Source organism: Rhinatrema bivittatum, chromosome 4 (genome assembly GCF_901001135.1).
Source record: "Rhinatrema bivittatum chromosome 4, aRhiBiv1.1, whole genome shotgun sequence".
Lineage (NCBI taxonomy): Eukaryota > Metazoa > Chordata > Amphibia > Gymnophiona > Rhinatrematidae > Rhinatrema > Rhinatrema bivittatum.
This window is the reverse complement of record NC_042618.1, coordinates 430149608-430166751: the sequence shown is the minus strand read 5'-3', so window position 1 is coordinate 430166751 and position 17144 is coordinate 430149608. Positions and strand designations below refer to the sequence as shown.

At 45.4% G+C, this 17144-nt stretch overlaps 1 protein-coding gene and 1 long non-coding RNA gene across 4 annotated transcripts in view; one reads left to right on the top strand and one right to left on the bottom strand.

Moving 5' to 3' along the window:
- Nucleotides 1-17144, top strand: part of GRM7 (glutamate metabotropic receptor 7) — an 827253-nt gene that overhangs the window by 338951 nt on the left and 471158 nt on the right. The window lies entirely within an intron of this gene.
- The window catches only part of LOC115091292, a 130982-nt gene continuing 114178 nt past the window's right edge, over nucleotides 341-17144 (bottom strand). Inside the window, exon 3 of the long non-coding RNA XR_003856665.1 lies at nucleotides 341-664. This is a non-coding gene — a long non-coding RNA (uncharacterized LOC115091292). The remainder of the gene's footprint in view (nucleotides 665-17144) is intronic.

Below are 17144 nucleotides of genomic sequence, written 5' to 3'. Positions count from 1 at the left end.
GCCTTTTACGGACGGGTGAAAACTGGTTCTCATACCATTTATTACATCAACATATAAAGGAGATTTGGAGACCAACTCAGTCCCTTCTTCAGAAGTTCCTGCAAGACGGAAGGAAGGAAGGCTGCATGTTTGAAGACTGAGGATGGAATTTGCTTGATACAGTGAATTGCAGAAACTTTATCTGTTAGAATATCTGAAGTTTTACTGTAAACAATAATGTGACAACTCAGCAAGACGACAAATGTATCAAATGATGATCGGATCCTATTTCTCTGTCATATGAGAAGAAAATGAAACCGAGTATTGGAATTATCTTTCTTGACTACATTTTAATCTTTAATATCAATGCAGTTTATTGCAAGAGAAAGTTTAGCGATAAACCAGGTTGAAACAGTTGTGCTACCGAGCAAAGGAAGGGATTACACAGAGCAAAGGAAGGAAACATATTATTTGCTTCTTATTGTAGACGGCTCAAGGCTCTTGTTCCCTGGCTTCCGAACACGGAAGATGTTCCTGCCGGTCCTTTTCTTCGTGTGTTCTGCGTGTCATCGTTTTTATATCTGTAATCCTGCACTACCTCGTGCCCCCCCCCGTCTCCCCACACTCTGGCATGGAAAGGCAAGCTGCTTCTGCGGATTCGGATCGTTCAGTCCAATGGTGGAAACTAGTGAGAGCCAGAAATCAAAAGTCGCAGTTTAAATATCAACATCAAGGCATTTCAAATGCAAATATGTCTGATAATATACCTCATAATAGGGGCCTATTAGCTGCACTTTAATTGCATGATAATTATGCTACACCACCTAGTACGTAATTACATTGTACTCTTACATTTAAGTAAACTTCACATCTAGAAATGCAATAGATGCAACTGAAACTATTTCATATTATCTTCTGGATGGCAATCTAAAAAGTGATTGTGCTTTAACAATATGCTTTATAGCAATTACCAGACACTTAAGATTTCTACCAGCGGAAAGGACTTTTTCAAAGCCATTCACCTAGTTTGAACTGACCTGTTTGAAACTTCTCTCCTTTTCCCTGCTAAAAGCGCACACAACCTTTTAGCCATGGTACATGAGGTCTTCCTCTGGCACGATTAGGTGTGGGGAGTTAAATAGTTTATTACCACACACAGCCACCCGCACCAAAACGTGCAAATCACTCTCAGCCTTTGTGCGTGCAGACATTACACTTGCTAATCTTCAAAGAGAAACAATGCATGTCATTTCTGTTTGAGAATTTGCATACCGGTCTGCATATTAAAATCTCCAGCATGGTTTGCAACTACGTCAGCTAGTTCAGAGAAATGTGCAACTAGCTCAGGGATGGCCTAACTCTGGTGCTGAAGAGCCACAAACAAGCCAAATGTTCAGAATATCCACAATGAATATGCATGAGATAGATTTGCATACAATGGAGGTAGTGCATGCAAATCTATCTTGTGCATATTCATTGTGGGTATCCTGAAAACTAGGCCTGTTTGTGGCTCTTGAGGACCAGAGTCAGGCCACCCTGAGCTAGTTGAACATTTCTCACTTTGTATCAATGGCAGGGCTTCCCAACCTGTCCTGGGGATCCTCACAGCCTGTCGGGTTTTCAGGATATCCACAAGGAATAGGCATGATATAGATTTACATATCATGGAGACACCATATATGCAAAATTATCTCATGCATATTCCTTGTGAATATCCTGAAAACCCAAGTGCCTGTGGGGTCCCCAGGACAGGTTTGAGAAGCCCTGTTCTATGGGAAAAAGGCGAGTATTGCTGGCCCTCAGTGTTACCTAAACAAAGTACACTGCAGGCATAGGACTCTGTGCTTAGCTATGGTGTAAGCTAAAGACACCATAACATCTCTGCAAATACATTATTCAGTACTTATTTAGCTACACTGGGGTTACACTGAAGCCCATAATAGAGACCTGTCTACAGATGGCCATTGCTGAGCCTTGACCTGGCTATGATAAGCCAATGAAACCCCTGGTGCCTTCCAAATGAATGAAAGTCTCTGGTTTTTTTCAGGCATGTCAGTGATAGGAGGAGTGGAGAGATGGGATCGTAAGACTGAAAGGCAACAAGGAGGAATGTGTGGAGGGGGACAAGGAAAAAGAAATAGTAAACAAATACTTCTGTTCAAAAGAGGTGTGGTGGTTAGCACTGGGTACATGTGGCCCGTCACCATGCCCCAAGTTTCTTCCTCGGTGCGTAGAGTCTCCGTCTCTTCAGCTGCTGACGGAGCAGAAGAGGCCTTGCAAGGTTGCTGGCATTTCCCCTGCAGCTATTAGCTAAGGAACGGACTCTGTGGGGTCGCCAGTGTTTCCCTGCAGCTGGCAGCCAAGGAAGAGGGCCCTACGGGGCCACTGGCATTTCCCTTGCAGTTGAGAAAGAGGCCCCGTGGGGCCGCCAGTTTTCCCTGCACTCAGCGGTTGAGAGAGAGGTCCAGAGTATGCCTGTGTGTGAGAGAGTGAGGGAGAAAAACTACCTGTGCGTGTGTGTGTGTGTGTGTGTGTGTGTGAGTGAATGCCTGTGTATTTGTGTGTTTGAGAGAGAATCTGCCTGTGTGTGCATGGGAAAGAGAAAGAGAAATTGCCTCTGTGTGTACTTGAAAGTGACTTCCTGTGTGCGAGACTGTGTGTGTGTGTGTGTGTGTGTGTACACGTGCATGTGCATGAAAATGACTGTATAAGAGTGAGACCCCCTGTGGGTGTATAAGTGATTACCTGTATAAGAGTGAGACGCTTACTGTGTATGTGTAAGAGTGAGAGTGACTGCCTGTGTGAGAGAGAGACTGCCTGTGTGAGAGTAAGAGTCTATCTATATGTGTGTGTTTTCATGTGTATGAGAAAAAACTGCTTATGTAAGAGTGAGACCACCTGTGTGTGTTTGTGAGAGAGAGTGACTATAAGAGTGAGAGAGACTGCCTTTCTGTGTGTGAGAGTGAGACCGCCTTTGTATGTGTGTGTATGTTTGAGAAAGAGAGGTTAAAGTGTGTGCCACCCCCTCAAATCTATGGGTGACTGGAAATATAAATTTAACCCCATCTTTCCAGGGAGTCACCTTCCTAACCTTGGGGAGCTATGGGACAAATCTCCCAGGGTGGGAAACACTGTCTCTCAGGGCATGGGCTAGGGACAAGTTTCCCTGTAAGGTCAAACTGACTGAAGACACTCCCATTTAATACAGTCCATAAACTCCAATGTCCGCTCTGTACTTGTGCTCCAAAAAAGAAAAAATGTCTAACCTTGTCCCCAGGTGCGGACTGCTACGATAGGGCCATAAAAGAATTTGTTTTGACTCTTTGGGGCTGGAACTTTATCAGGCTAGCTTGAACACAGTCTCTTACTTCCAGGGCCTGCTGGATTCTTTGTCGGGGGGGGGGGGGGGGAGAGATTACTTCTAAGGCCTGGAGTTCTAGGGGTGACCCTTTGTGCTTTTGCTCTTGTCCTGGGAAATGGGTATCTGTATGCCACGATGTGTGCTGAGCATGCCAAATAAGACCACTGGAGTCACTGAGTTAGTGTTGAAAATTAAAGTCTTTACTGTTGAAATCTGGTGAAGAATGGCACGACGATTTAATCCACAGTACCACAGAGTCTTTTATTTTCGCAATCACTTTTTCAATCTGTTCAGGTATCCGAGGGAAACTACTACGTGCCACTGCTTGGGAAAATAGAGTCCCCAGGTGGGCAGGATATCAGATGGGCAGGACACCCCTTCCGAGCTGACAAAAATATATAGTTACTGTCTCTGCACAGAGAGATAAATTCTCTCTCTCCCCAGGGTATGAAGACTCCAGATAGGGATCCTCAATAATCTTAAAGGTCTCTTTACTCAAAGTTAGATGGGTCTTCTAGCATCTCTTTAGTTATTACACAGACTCTTTGAGGCCGATGCAAGACAGTGCGCTCAGGCTACCGCACAGCTTGACCCATGTTTGGACACGCGTTTTGGACGCACTAGAATAACTCCTGATGCAATAATGCGTCCAAAACGTGCATCCAAACAAGCAAATAGCTAATAGCGCTCATCACATGTAAATTCCATATAAATGAGGCTATTAGCTATTATCCTGCAATGCAAGGATGCACGCTAAGCAAGAGACTGCCTAGCACATCTCCTACTACCGTGAGACATTTAACACCTGCTTAGAGGCAATAAACTTCACGCAGCTGGCCTGATCGAAGCTTCCCCCCAAGGACTGGCCTGATGGGCCAAGTGTTCCAGGTCAGACTCAGGCTCCTGTACCTGAAATGGCATATTCTGAGGTCCATTTGGTACCAGACCCCAAATCCCCTCTCCAGACCAGAAACGCCTGCCAGAGACCCTTCTCCAGCAGGGCTGTTCCCGATTGGTCCTTTTCACTGATACTTGTCAGTGAAAGGCCCAATCCCATTTCAGGACAGCCTTTCTATTGTTGTACTGCATTTAGAGTCTGGCTTGTTGGGGATTCCAGTTCAGTTTTTATCTACATATTTCTGTAATTAGAAAAATAGTCCAAGTGCCTGTAACTAAAACTCACCTGAGCTAAAAAATTCTAACTTATCCCTATCAATTAAAAAGCAGAATGAAAATACAAACCAAAAACAAACTTTGAAATGTTTTTATGCTAATGCCAGAAGTGTAAGAAGTAAGATGGGAGAATTAGAATGTATAGCAGTGAATGATGACAGACTTAATTGGCATCTCAGAGACATGGTGGAAGGAGGACAACCAATGGGACAGTGCTATACCAGGGTACAAATTATATCGCAATGACAGAGAGGAGCACCTGGGAGGAGGTGTGGCGCTTTATGTCTGGGATGGCATAGAGTCCAACAGGATAAACATCCTGCATGAGACTAAATACAAAATTGAATCTTTATGGATAGAAATCCCTTGTGTGTTGGGGAAGACTATAGTGATAGGGGTACACTACCGTCCACCTGGTCAAGATGGTGAGACAGACAGTGAAATGCTAAGAGAAATTAGGGAAGCTAACCAAATTGGTAGTGCAGTAATAATGGGAGACTTCAATTACCCCAATATTGACTGGGTAAATGTATCATCAGGACGCACTAGAGAGATAACATTCCTGGATGGAATAAATGATAGCTTTATGGAGCAATTGGTTCAGGAACCAATGAGAGAGGGAGCAATTTTAGATCTAATTCTCAGTGGAGCACAGGACTTGGTGAGAGAGGTAATGGTGGTGGGGCCGCTTGGCAATAGTGATCATAATATGATCAAATTTGATTTAATGACTGGAAGAGGAACAGTATACAAATCCAAGGCTCTCGTGCTAAACTTTCAAAAGGGAAACTTTGAGAAAATGAGAAAAATAAAATGAGAAAAACTGAAAGGAGCAGCTACAAAAGTAAAAAATGTCCAAGAGGCGTGGTCATTGTTAAAAAATACCATTCTAGAAGCACAGTCTAGATGTATTCCACACATTAAGAAAGGTGGAAAGAAGGCAAAACGATTACCGGCATGGTTAAAAGAGGAGGTGAAAGAAGCTATTTTAGTCAAAAGATCTTCATTCAAAAATTGGAAGAAGGATCCAACAGAAGAAAATAGGATAAAGCATAAACGTTGGCAAGTTAAATGTAAGACATTGATAAGACAGGCTAAGAGAGAATTTGAAAAGAAGTTGGCTGTAGAGGCAAAAACTCACTGTAAAAACTTTTTTAAATATATCCGAAGCAGAAAGCCTGTGAGGGAGTCAGTTGCACCGTTAGATGATCGAGGGGTTAAAGGGGCACTTAGAGAAGATAAGGCCTTCGCAGAAAGATTAAATGATTTCTTTGCTTCAGTGTTTACTGAAGAGGATGTTGGGGAGGTACCCGAAATGGAAAAGGTTTTCATGGGTAATGATTCAGATGGACTGAATCAAATCACGGTGAACCTAGAAGATGTGGTAGGCCTGATTGACAAACTGAAGAGTAGTAAATCACCTGGACCAGATAGTATACAGTACACACCAGAGTTCTGAAGGAACTCAAAAATGAAATTTCAGACCTATTAGTAAACATTTGTAACCTATCATTAAAATCATCCATTGAACCTGAAGACTGGAGGATAGCAAATGTAACCCCAATATTTAAAAAGGGCTACAGGGGCGATTCGGGAAACTACAGACCGGTTAGCCTGACTTCAGTGCCAGGAAAAATAGTGGGAAATGTTCTAAACATCAAAATCACGGAACATATAGAAAGACATGGTTTGATGGAACAAAGTCAGCATGGCTTTACCCAGGGCAAGTCTTGCCTCACAAATCTGCTTCACTTTTTTGAAGGAGTTAATAAACATGTGGATAAAGGTGAACCGGTAGATGTAGTATACTTGGATTTTCAGAAGGCGTTTGACAAAGTTCCTCATGAGAGGCTTCTAGGAAAAGTAAAAAGTCATGGGATAGGTGGCGATGTCCTTTTGTGGATTGCAAACTGGCTAAAAGACAGGAAACAGAGAGTAGGATTAAATGGACAATTTTCTCAGTGGAAGGGAGTGGACAGTGGAGTGCCTCAGGGATCTGTATTGGGACCCTTACTTTTCAGTATATTTATAAATGATCTGGAAAGAAATACGATGAGTGAGATAATCAAATTTGCGGATGTCACAAAATTGTTCAGAGTAGTTAAATCACAAGCAGATTTGATAAATTGCAGGAAGACCTTGTGAGACTGGAAAATTGGGCATCCAAATGGCAGATGAAATTTAATGTGGATAAGTGCAAGGTGATGCATATAGGAAAAATAACCCATGCTATAATTACACAATGTTGGGTTCCATATTAGGTGCTACAACCCAAGAAAGAGATCTAGGCATCATAGTGGATAACACATTGAAATCGTCGGTTCAGTGTGCTGCGGCAGTCATAAAAGCAAACAGAATGTTGGGAATTATTAGAAAGGGAATGGTGAATAAAACGGTAAATGTCATAATGCCTCTGTATCGCTCCATGGTGAGACCGCACCTTGAATACTGTGTACAATTCTGGTCGCTGCATCTCAAAAAAGATATAATTGCGATGGAGAAGGTACAGAGAAGGGCAACCAAAATGATAAGCAGAATGGAACAGCTCCCCTATGAGGAAAGACTAAAGAGGTTAGGACTTTTCAGCTTGGAGAAGAGACGGCTGAGGGGGGATATGATAGAGGTGTTTAAGATCATGAGAGGCCTAGAATGGGTAGATGTGAATCGGTTATTTAGTCTTTCGGATAGTAGAAAGACTAGGGGGCACTCCATGAAGTTAGCATGGGGCACATTTAAAACTAATCGGAGAAAGTTCTTTTTTACTCAATGCACAATTAAACTCTGGAATTTGTTGCCAGAGGATGTGGTTAGTGCAGTTAGTATAGCTGTGTTTAAAAAAGGATTGGATAAGTTCTTGGAGGAGAAGTCCATTACCTGCTATTAAGTTCACTTAGAGAATAGCCACTGCCATTAGCAATGGTAACATGGAATAGACTTAGTTTTTGGGTACTTGCCAGGTTCTTATGGCCTGGATTGGCCACTGTTGGAAACAGAATGCTAGGCTTGATGGACCCTTGGTCTGACCCAGTATGGCATTTTCTTATGTTCTTATGGTCTCTTTATTCTGTATTTGGTGAGGGTCTGTCTGTGTTTTGCATATGTGATCAAGATGAGGTATTTTGCTAGTGTGTTGTTTCTGTGTAGGGTTCTATAGCAGCCTGACTTATTCTGTTTTCCTAATAGGAGGTGTATTAGTATTTTAGGGCCTGGTTAATATTTGCAGTGTTGCCTTTTCATGGGTAAGGTTGTTACTGTTTGAGTCTGGCACTTAGTATCTTATGGTAAGGCAGGTTTCCTATAGGTTCTGAGTTCATTTTTTGCAGGGTTTGTAAGTATTACACAATGTTACTGTGGTGTGGAAGGCTAATGTGCTGCTCTTACAGTGAGCTGTCACCAGAATTTGAATATTATTTTTCTATGGTGAGTGGTATGGGAACGTATCCTAATTCTGCTCTGCATTCTTTGTTGAGGGGGCTTCTGTGAATACAGGATATTAGGGATGTGAATCGTTTTCCATATCGTCTTAACGATAGAAATCGTGTGGCAGGGCAAGAAAATCGTCTTAGGCACGATTTTTTAGTTAAAAAATCGTTAAAAATCGTTTTTTCCGATTAGTGCGCACTAACGGGAGTTAGTGCGCACTAACTGAAAATGATACAATTTGACACTTTTCAGGTCAGTTAACGTCAGTTTAGGAATGAATATGTATTCCTATTGGCTGCCCTCTTATTTATTCATGTTACCAAGTTTCCTACTGACAGTATATGGGGGATGGGAAATGGAAACAGTTGGTAGCTTGACAAAACAAGTAATGTGATCAGTCAATGTGACTAGAACTTGTGCCCTAACCCTGATACCAGGGGTATTGTGATCTTACTGCACACAGTGCCCTATCCCTATTAATACCAGGAGTGTTGTGATCTTCCTGCACACAGTGCCCTATCCCTAATACCAGGGGTGTTGTGATCTTCCTGCACACAGTGCCCTATTCCTGATACTAGGGGTGTTGTGATCTTCCTGCACACAGTGCCCTATTCCTGATACCGGGGGTGTTGTGATCTTCTTGCACACATCCCGATATCAGGGATAGGGCACTGCATGCAGGAAGATCACAACACTCCTGGTATTAATAGGGATAGGGCACTGCATGCAGGAAGATCACAACACTCCTGGTATTAATAGGGATAGGGCACTGCATGCAGGAAGATCACAACACCCCTGGTATCAGGGATAGGGCACTGTGTGCAGGAAGATCACAATACCCCGGAGGAGTGAGGGTCAGGCAGCTCCCCCCTGTCTGTGAAGCCAGCCTCTCACTAGTAATGCAGGGAGGGAGCTGTCTCAGACTTCACCATCCTCCCCCCCCCCCTTACCCACACACCATTCACTAGCTGGGACATGGGGGAAGTCAGGAGTGAGGGTCAGGCAGCTCCCCCCTGTCTGTGAAGCCAGCCTCTCACTAGTAATGCAGGGAGGGAGCTGTCTCAGACTTCACCATCCACCCCCCCCCCCCCTCACCCACACACCATTCACTAGCTGGGACATGGGGGAAGTCAGGAGTGAGGGACAGGCAGCTCCCCCCTGTCTGTGAAGCCAGCCTCTCACTAGTAATGCAGGGAGGGAGCTGTCTCAGACTTCACCATCCTCCCCCCCCCCCTCACCCACACACCATTCACTAGCTGGGACATGGGGGAAGTCAGGAGTGAGGGTCAGGCAGCTCCCCCCTGTCTGTGAAGCCAGCCTCTCACTAGTAATGCAGGGAGGGAGCTGTCTCAGACTTCACCATCCTCCCCCCCCCCCCTCACCCACACACCATTCACTAGCTGGGACATGGGGGAAGTCAGGAGTGAGGGTCAGGCAGCTCCCCCCTGTCTGCGAAGCCAGCCTCTCACTAGTAATGCAGGGAGGGAGCTGTCTCAGACTTCACCATCCTCCCCCCCCCCTCACCCACACACCATTCACTAGCTGGGACATGGGGGAAGTCAGGAGGGAGGGTCAGGCAGTTCCCCCCTGTCTGTGAAGCCAGCCTCTCACTAGTAATGCAGGGAGGGAGCTGTCTCAGACTTCACCATCCTCCCCCCCCCCCTCACCCACACACCATTCACTAGCTGGGACATGGGGGAAGTCAGGAGTGAGGGTCAGGCAGCTCCCCCCTGTCTGTGAAGCCAGCCTCTCACTAGTAATGCAGGGAGGGAGCTGTCTCAGACTTCACCATCCTCCCCCCCCCCCCCCCACCCACACACCATTCACTAGCTGGGACATGGGGGAAGTCAGGAGTGAGGGTCAGGCAGCTCCCCCCTGTCTGCGAAGCCAGCCTCTCACTAGTAATGCAGGGAGGGAGCTGTCTCAGACTTCACCATCCTCCCCCCCCCCCTCACCCACACACCATTCACTAGCTGGGACATGGGGGAAGTCAGGAGGGAGGGTCAGGCAGCTCCCCCCTGTCTGTGAAGCCAGCCTCTCACTAGTAATGCAGGGAGGGAGCTGTCTCAGACTTCACCATCCTCCCCCCCCCCCCTCACCCACACACCATTCACTAGCTGGGACATGGGGGAAGTCAGGAGTGAGGGTCAGGCAGCTCCCCCCTGTCTGTGAAGCCAGCCTCTCACTAGTAATGCAGGGAGGGAGCTGTCTCAGACTTCACCATCCTCCCCCCCCCCTCACCCACACACCATTCACTAGCTGGGACATGGGGGAAGTCAGGAGTGAGGGTCAGGCAGCTCCCCCCTGTCTGTGAAGCCAGCCTCTCACTAGTAATGCAGGGAGGGAGCTGTCTCAGACTTCACCATCCACCCCCCCCCCCCTCACCCACACACCATTCACTAGCTGGGACATGGGGGAAGTCAGGAGTGAGGGTCAGGCAGCTCCCCCCTGTCTGTGAAGCCAGCCTCTCACTAGTAATGCAGGGAGGGAGCTGTCTCAGACTTCACCATCCTCCCCCCCCCCCTCACCCACACACCATTCACTAGCTGGGACATGGGGGAAGTCAGGAGTGAGGGTCACGCAGCTCCCCCCTGTCTGTGAAGCCAGCCTCTCACTAGTAATGCAGGGAGGGAGCTGTCTCAGACTGGTATCAGGGTTAGGGCACTGTGTGCAGGAAGATCACAACACTCCTGGTATTAATAGGGATAGGGCACTGTAAGAGATGACTGTAGTAGATTGAATAAAGATCTGATGTTTCTGCTCTCCTCACACCAAACAAAAACAACACACAAGCAGAGAAGCCCTTCTTACAAAGCTGAGCTAGTGAGTTAAGTAGGAGGAAAAGTAAACATACTGGTGCCAGTGTGGCTACTTAAAAAATACACTTACCAACAATCAATTACATATATTTGAACTGTGTACAGTTCCAGCCAGGACCACCTTTCTAAAATGCACAGTGATTGGCAAATTCAACATGCACTAGCATTTCAGGTGCCTGCTAACAAAAATAATAAACAAACAAGTTCTAGTCACGTGAGTGCTGATCATTACATTACTTTTTTTGTCAAGCTTCCAACTGTTTCCATTTCACATCCCCCCAACCATATTGGTAACATCAATAGATAAGAGCACAGCCAGCCAATAGGAATACATACATACATATTCATTCCTAAGTGACCTTTACTGACCTGGGAAGTGTGAACACTTTGTTTCATTTTCTGTTGGTGTTCGTTAGTTTCCAGTTCCATTTCCCATCCCCCCAACCATCACCTCAGTGGTAACCTTGGTAACATCAATAGATAAGAGGGCAGCCAGCCAATAGGAACACATATTCATTCCTAACTGACCTTCAGTGACCTGGAAAGTGTTTATTTGTATCATTTTCAGTTAGTGCGCACTAAATCGAGTTAGTGCGCACTAACGGGGAGTTAGTGCGCACTAACTCGAGTTAGTGCGCACTAACACGATTTAACGATTTTTAACGATAAATCGTTAGAATTTCTATTGTATCGTGTTCTATAACGATTTAAGACGATATAAACATTATCGGACGATAATTTTAATCGTTGAAAAACGATTCACATCCCTAAGAACTTGGTGTGCTGGGTTTATATTGTGATTCTGTTCTATCCTGTATAGACTCCAGACTTCACTCCCAAGAGAAGAATTTTACTGATTGATGTCTCTAGAATAATTATAGTAGTGGTATTTTTACTAGATGGTTGAAACTGGCAAGGGTTTTATTTATTGCATGGAAGGTCATTCTTTTTAGAGATGCCACTGATATACTACATGCCCAACACTTTGTGACAATGATGCAAAATGGTGTAGCGGTGCCTCCTGCTTTATGAGCAGGGGTGTCTTTGCTCTCTCTCTCACTTTCACACAGGTAGTCACTCTCACACATATAGGCAGTCTCTCTCTCACACACACATAGGCTGTCACTGTCATACACCCACAGGCAGTCTCTCTCACTCAGGCAGTCTTTTTCTTTCTCTCTCTCTCTCATTCTCACACACATACACAAAGGCAGACTCTCATGCACATAGGCAGTCTTTCACTGTCTCTCTCTCTCTCTCAGACACACACACACACACACACACACACATAAGGCATGCTCTGGACCTCTCCCTCTTCCTCAGAAGCCCCCACAGGTCCTTTTTCTTGGCTGCCGAGGAAATGTTGACAGTCCCACAGGGCCTCTTCTGCTCTATCAATGGTTGAAGATGTAGAGATGTGAGGCATTGAGAAAGCGTCATGGGGCATGGGTCCCATATGCACAGTGTTAATGACGCCCCTGCTTTGAAGAAAGAAAGGTGATGATTAGTGGAGTGTCTCAGGAAATGGTCCTGGGTCTAGGCTGTTCAGTTTCTTTGTCAGCATTATTGCGGAGGAGTTAGGAGGAAAGGTTTGATTTTAGCAGGTGAGGATCTGCAGCAGGGTGGACATGACTGAGGGAACAGACTGAATAAGAACGAAGAAGTGATCTAAGAAAGCTCAAAGAGCAGATGACTGCTTGGCAGCTAAGCTTCAATATTGAAAAATAATAGAGTTATACATTTGAGGTGCACAAATCTGAAGGACTAGTACACAGTAAGAAATGGGATACTGTTGTCTACATTCAGGGGTGGCCTTGCAAGCCACCTCATTCACCCCGACACTGACAGCTCAGTGCTGCAGCTAGGACACTGCCTTGGAGATTGGATGCTGCTCAGCGCAGCATGGGGTGCTGCTAGCTACCACTCCTCTGGACTTCCCATAGATGCGCGCATGCCCGAAATGCCCTGTCTTAAAGGGCCCGTGACGGGAAACCTACATCACCGGCACGTAAGTCTCCTTCAGAGGAGCATTGGATGCTTCGGCAACGGGTCTCTTGCCTTGCAGGGCATGTTGCCTGAATTCCCAAGTTCCTGTGTCTTCAGCATTGTCTTCTCCTGCCTTGTCTTGTATTCTTCTGGCTTGCCTTGTTCAGCCTTGCCTGCCTCATCCAGCCTTCCTTGTCTTCTCCAGCCTTGACCAGCCTTGCCTGCCTTGTCCAACCTTCCATGATTATCTCAACTAGTGTCTTCAGTGTATCTCTGTCCTGGGCCTGACTCCCAGATTCTAACCTCTTTCCTAGACTTGACTACATTTTGCCTGCTGCCTGGGCTTGATCTTTTGCCTGGACCTGACTACTCTTGTCTGCTGCCTGCCCCCACCTTGGTCTGCCTCCATTCCTTTCTGTTGCCAGTCCTGACCCAAGCATACCTTTGGACTCTCTCTTTCTGCAGCCACTGCCCTAGGGACCTGCCTAAGACTTGCTGGCCGCCAGAACCCAAGGGCTCAACCTGTGGGGAAGATGGCTGGTATAGGTGAAGCTCCAGTCTGTCCTGTTACAGGGCGCGTCTGCAAACTGCTGGCATAGGCTTCATAGGTTCATCTATAAGGCTGCATCAACTATGCCACAGTACCAAGGGCTCACACCCACGCCTCCCTTTACATCTACAGGCAGGAAAGAGACCTTGGGTAATTATATCCAACCTGTAGTAAAAGTCCATTCAAGGACAAGGAAATATTGTGAAGTGTAGGAAGTGTGAAATTGAGATGTGTGGTAGAAGAGTGCAGGCTGAACTTGGGTGTGCTGTATGGTAGCAGAGAAGGAAATGGATGATTCAGAGAGTGATAGAGGAGGCAGAGATGGAGAGTATAGCCAGAGAGAGGGGCAGAGCTCAATTTCCATATATGGTAGTAGAGAGTGGATTGGACAATACAGAGAGAGGGGCGGAGATGGAGAGTGGGGTGGAGCTGGAGAGTACAGGGAGAGAGAGGGGTGGAGCTCAATTTCCAATGTATTATCAATTTCTAATGTGTTATCAATGATGATCCTATTCCTGAACGGTGACTCTCAATGTGAAACCTTGCATTGTGTAGATATAATTTGGATTACTCTTCCCTATGTGCATCTCTTTGCAGTTGCCCACATTAACCTTCTTTTCCATTTGCATGCCCAGTCTCCCAATTTGGCAATGTCCTCTTACAATTTCTAACAATCCTCTTGTGATTTTACAACTTTGAACAATTTTGTGATATCAGCAAATTTGATCACCTCAGTCACTGTTCCCATTTCCAGGTCATTTATAAATATGTTAAAAAAAAAAGAGTGGTCCCAGAACAGCTCGCTGGGACACTCCACTATTTACCTTTCTCCTCTGGGAAAATGTATCATTTAGCCCTACTCTCTGTTTTCTATCTTTTAACCAGTTCCCAATCCACAATAGGACACTGCCCCCTATCCCATAACTTTTTAATTTCCTAAGAAGTCTATCATGAGGGACTTTGTCAAATGCTTTCTGGAAATTCAGATACACTCGATCAACTGGCTCACCTTTATACATCCTCAAAAGACTGTAGCAGATTGGTGAGGTAAGAAAGGTGCTGGATGTGTGCAACACTCTCCCCAGAACAGATGAGAGAGGCTAAAGCAGTAACAGACTTTAAGAGGGCAGAGGATGAGTACAGAAGATCCTTAGTTGCAAAAAAGTGACGAGATAGTAGAAGTATGACTTACTATTTCTGTTTCAGTGTTAACATGCCCTACTCAAAAGTTTCAGTGTATGTTGGGGCTGCCAAAATGAATGAGAAAGTGGGTAATATGAAATTTCAGAAGTCCTATCAGAAAAACAGGCAGCCATGCAGCTGGGTCTATCTGGCAGACCACAACAGAATGACAGAATTAGCTGTCTGGCAGGATGAAAATATAATATTAACTAGAAGTTCTAGTGGAAATACAGGCACTCACAGAGCTCGGTCTGTCTTCTCCAGGTTCTGTAATAAATTGAAATCCTAGTGGAAACGCAGGTGCTTCCATAGCTGGGTCTGTCTGGTAGGCTAAGCAGGGCACTGACGGGCCAATGCAGTAAAGTGCGCTCAGGCTGAGTGCACTGTTAGCCCCCGTTTGGCCGTGCGTTTTCCACACACTATTTTTACCCCTTATACAGTAAGGGGTAATAGCGCATGGAAAACGCATGGCCAACCCCGAAACTAATAGCGCCCGCAACATACAAATGCATGTTGATGGGCCTATTAGTCATTCCCGCGCGATACAGAAATTAAAATGTGCAGCGAAGCCACACATTTTACTTTCAGAAATTAATGCCTGCCAAAGGCAAAAGTTAATTTCGGCCGGCACCGGGAAAGTGTACAGAAAAGCAGAAAAACTGCTTTTCTGTACACCCTCTGACTTAATATCATAGCAATATTAAGTCGGAGGCCCCAAAAATTTAAAAAAATCAAAAATTAAAAATCTGCCCATGGCCCGCGGGTTGGAAGATGAACACTCAATTTTGCCAGCGTCCATTTTCCGAACCAGTGGCTGTCAGCGGGTTCGAGAACCGATGCCGGTAAAATTGAGCTTCGGCTGTCAAACCCGCTGACAGCCGCCGCTTCTGTCAAAAAGGAGGCGCTAGGGATGCGCTAGTGTCCCTAGCGCCTCCTTTTACCGTGGGCCCTCATTTGCATATTTTTTCTTACTGAATCGTGCGCCCAGGAGAGTGGCCTGTGCGTGCATCAGGAGAGCGGGCGCTCGCCGGTTCTCCCGCAACTTTTACTGTATCGGCCCGTGAGGAAGCTGGAAGTTCATGCAACAGCCATGCTAGTACTAGCAGTTGTTTAAATTATTACAAAGCTTTATGGTCAGACTTGGGAAAGGAGGAGTGCTGGAGGTGAACTTATTATACAGGGCTTTGGGGATGAACTAAATAGGGTTTTTGTGTGCTCATCTGCCCAAGATGGTAGAGTACAAATAAGGATGAAAAAAAACGGATAAGGAGAGATATATTCTTGATGGTCACTATCTATGGCTAACAGCAGTTTGGACAGGAATAAACTGGATGGGCCGGTTGTTTTTTTTTTTTCTGCTGTCATTTACTACGTTCCTGTGTTATTATGTTTTCTTTAGTGGTTGTGCCCAAGCCAGGAATCTCCCAAAGCTATCCACACATTACACTATAATTACATTGTATAGGGTGTTTGTTTAACTAGACTTAATTATAGTTTATATGTTTATACTGTAATTTTACTGATAAACTGCATTGGATTCACTATCTACAAAGTTCAAGAAAAGCTATAAAATAGTACCAGTACCAGCATAACTGTCAGAGATGTGTACTGAGACCTATATTTTACAATACATTGAACAGATAGTCTACAGTATAATTACACCCTCATATGATGTAGGTAAATACTGGATATTGGAATTATGCTGTAGCTAGTATGACCTGTGTAACCTGGATTCAGTGGCTCTTTTTTATTACCAACATAAAGCCAGTTGTACTAAACATTTTTGTCATAGACTCAAACCAAGACAATCTTTTTAGTCTGTGAGGCCCATTGTCTTGTTTAGATTGGAGACTCTGAAGTTAAATGTTTCTTCTTTGGCTGCACTGTGTGCAGAATTCCAGGCTACTGCCACTGACTTTCCCAACTACAGCTGAAATGTGCAAAGAATATTCTGGAAGTTCACAGTGCCAGGGCTTGGCCAGGAGGACCTTACTTGGCTAAATTTGGAAACAATTAAAACAATGTAGAACTTACATTTTATGATGGAACCAACGTATTTCAAAGTCTGAATGAAGAGAAATGGTAGGGGACATAAGAACATAAGAACATGCCATTATGGGTCAGACCAAGGGTCCATCAAGTAGGGACGTGCAGAAGGGATGGATTCGTCTCGGTATTCGTATTCGTCGGAACCCAAATCTGTTGCATCCGTTTTCAGGGGAACCCGATTCGTCCTTTAGTTACATACGGTATTCGTTTCCCATTAAAATTGAAAAAAAACCCATCCCAACCCTTTAAATTTAATTAACTACAATCCCCCACCCTCCTGACCCCTCCAAGACTTGCCAAAAGTCCCTGGTGGTCCAGCAGGGGTCCTGGAGCAATCTCCTGCACTGGGGCCGTCGGCTGCTGGTATTCAAAATGGCACCGATAGCCTTTGCCCTTACTATGTCACAGGGGCTACCGGTGCCATTCATCGGCTTCTGTCACATGATAGGAGCAATGGACGGCCGGCACCATCTTGTGCTCCTACCATGTGACAGGGGCTGACCAATGGCACCAGTAGCCCCTGTGACATAGTAAGGGCAAAGGCTATCGGCGCCATTTTGAATACTGGCAGCCGACGGCCCGAGTGCAGGAAATTGCTCCAGGAATCCTGCTGGACCACCAG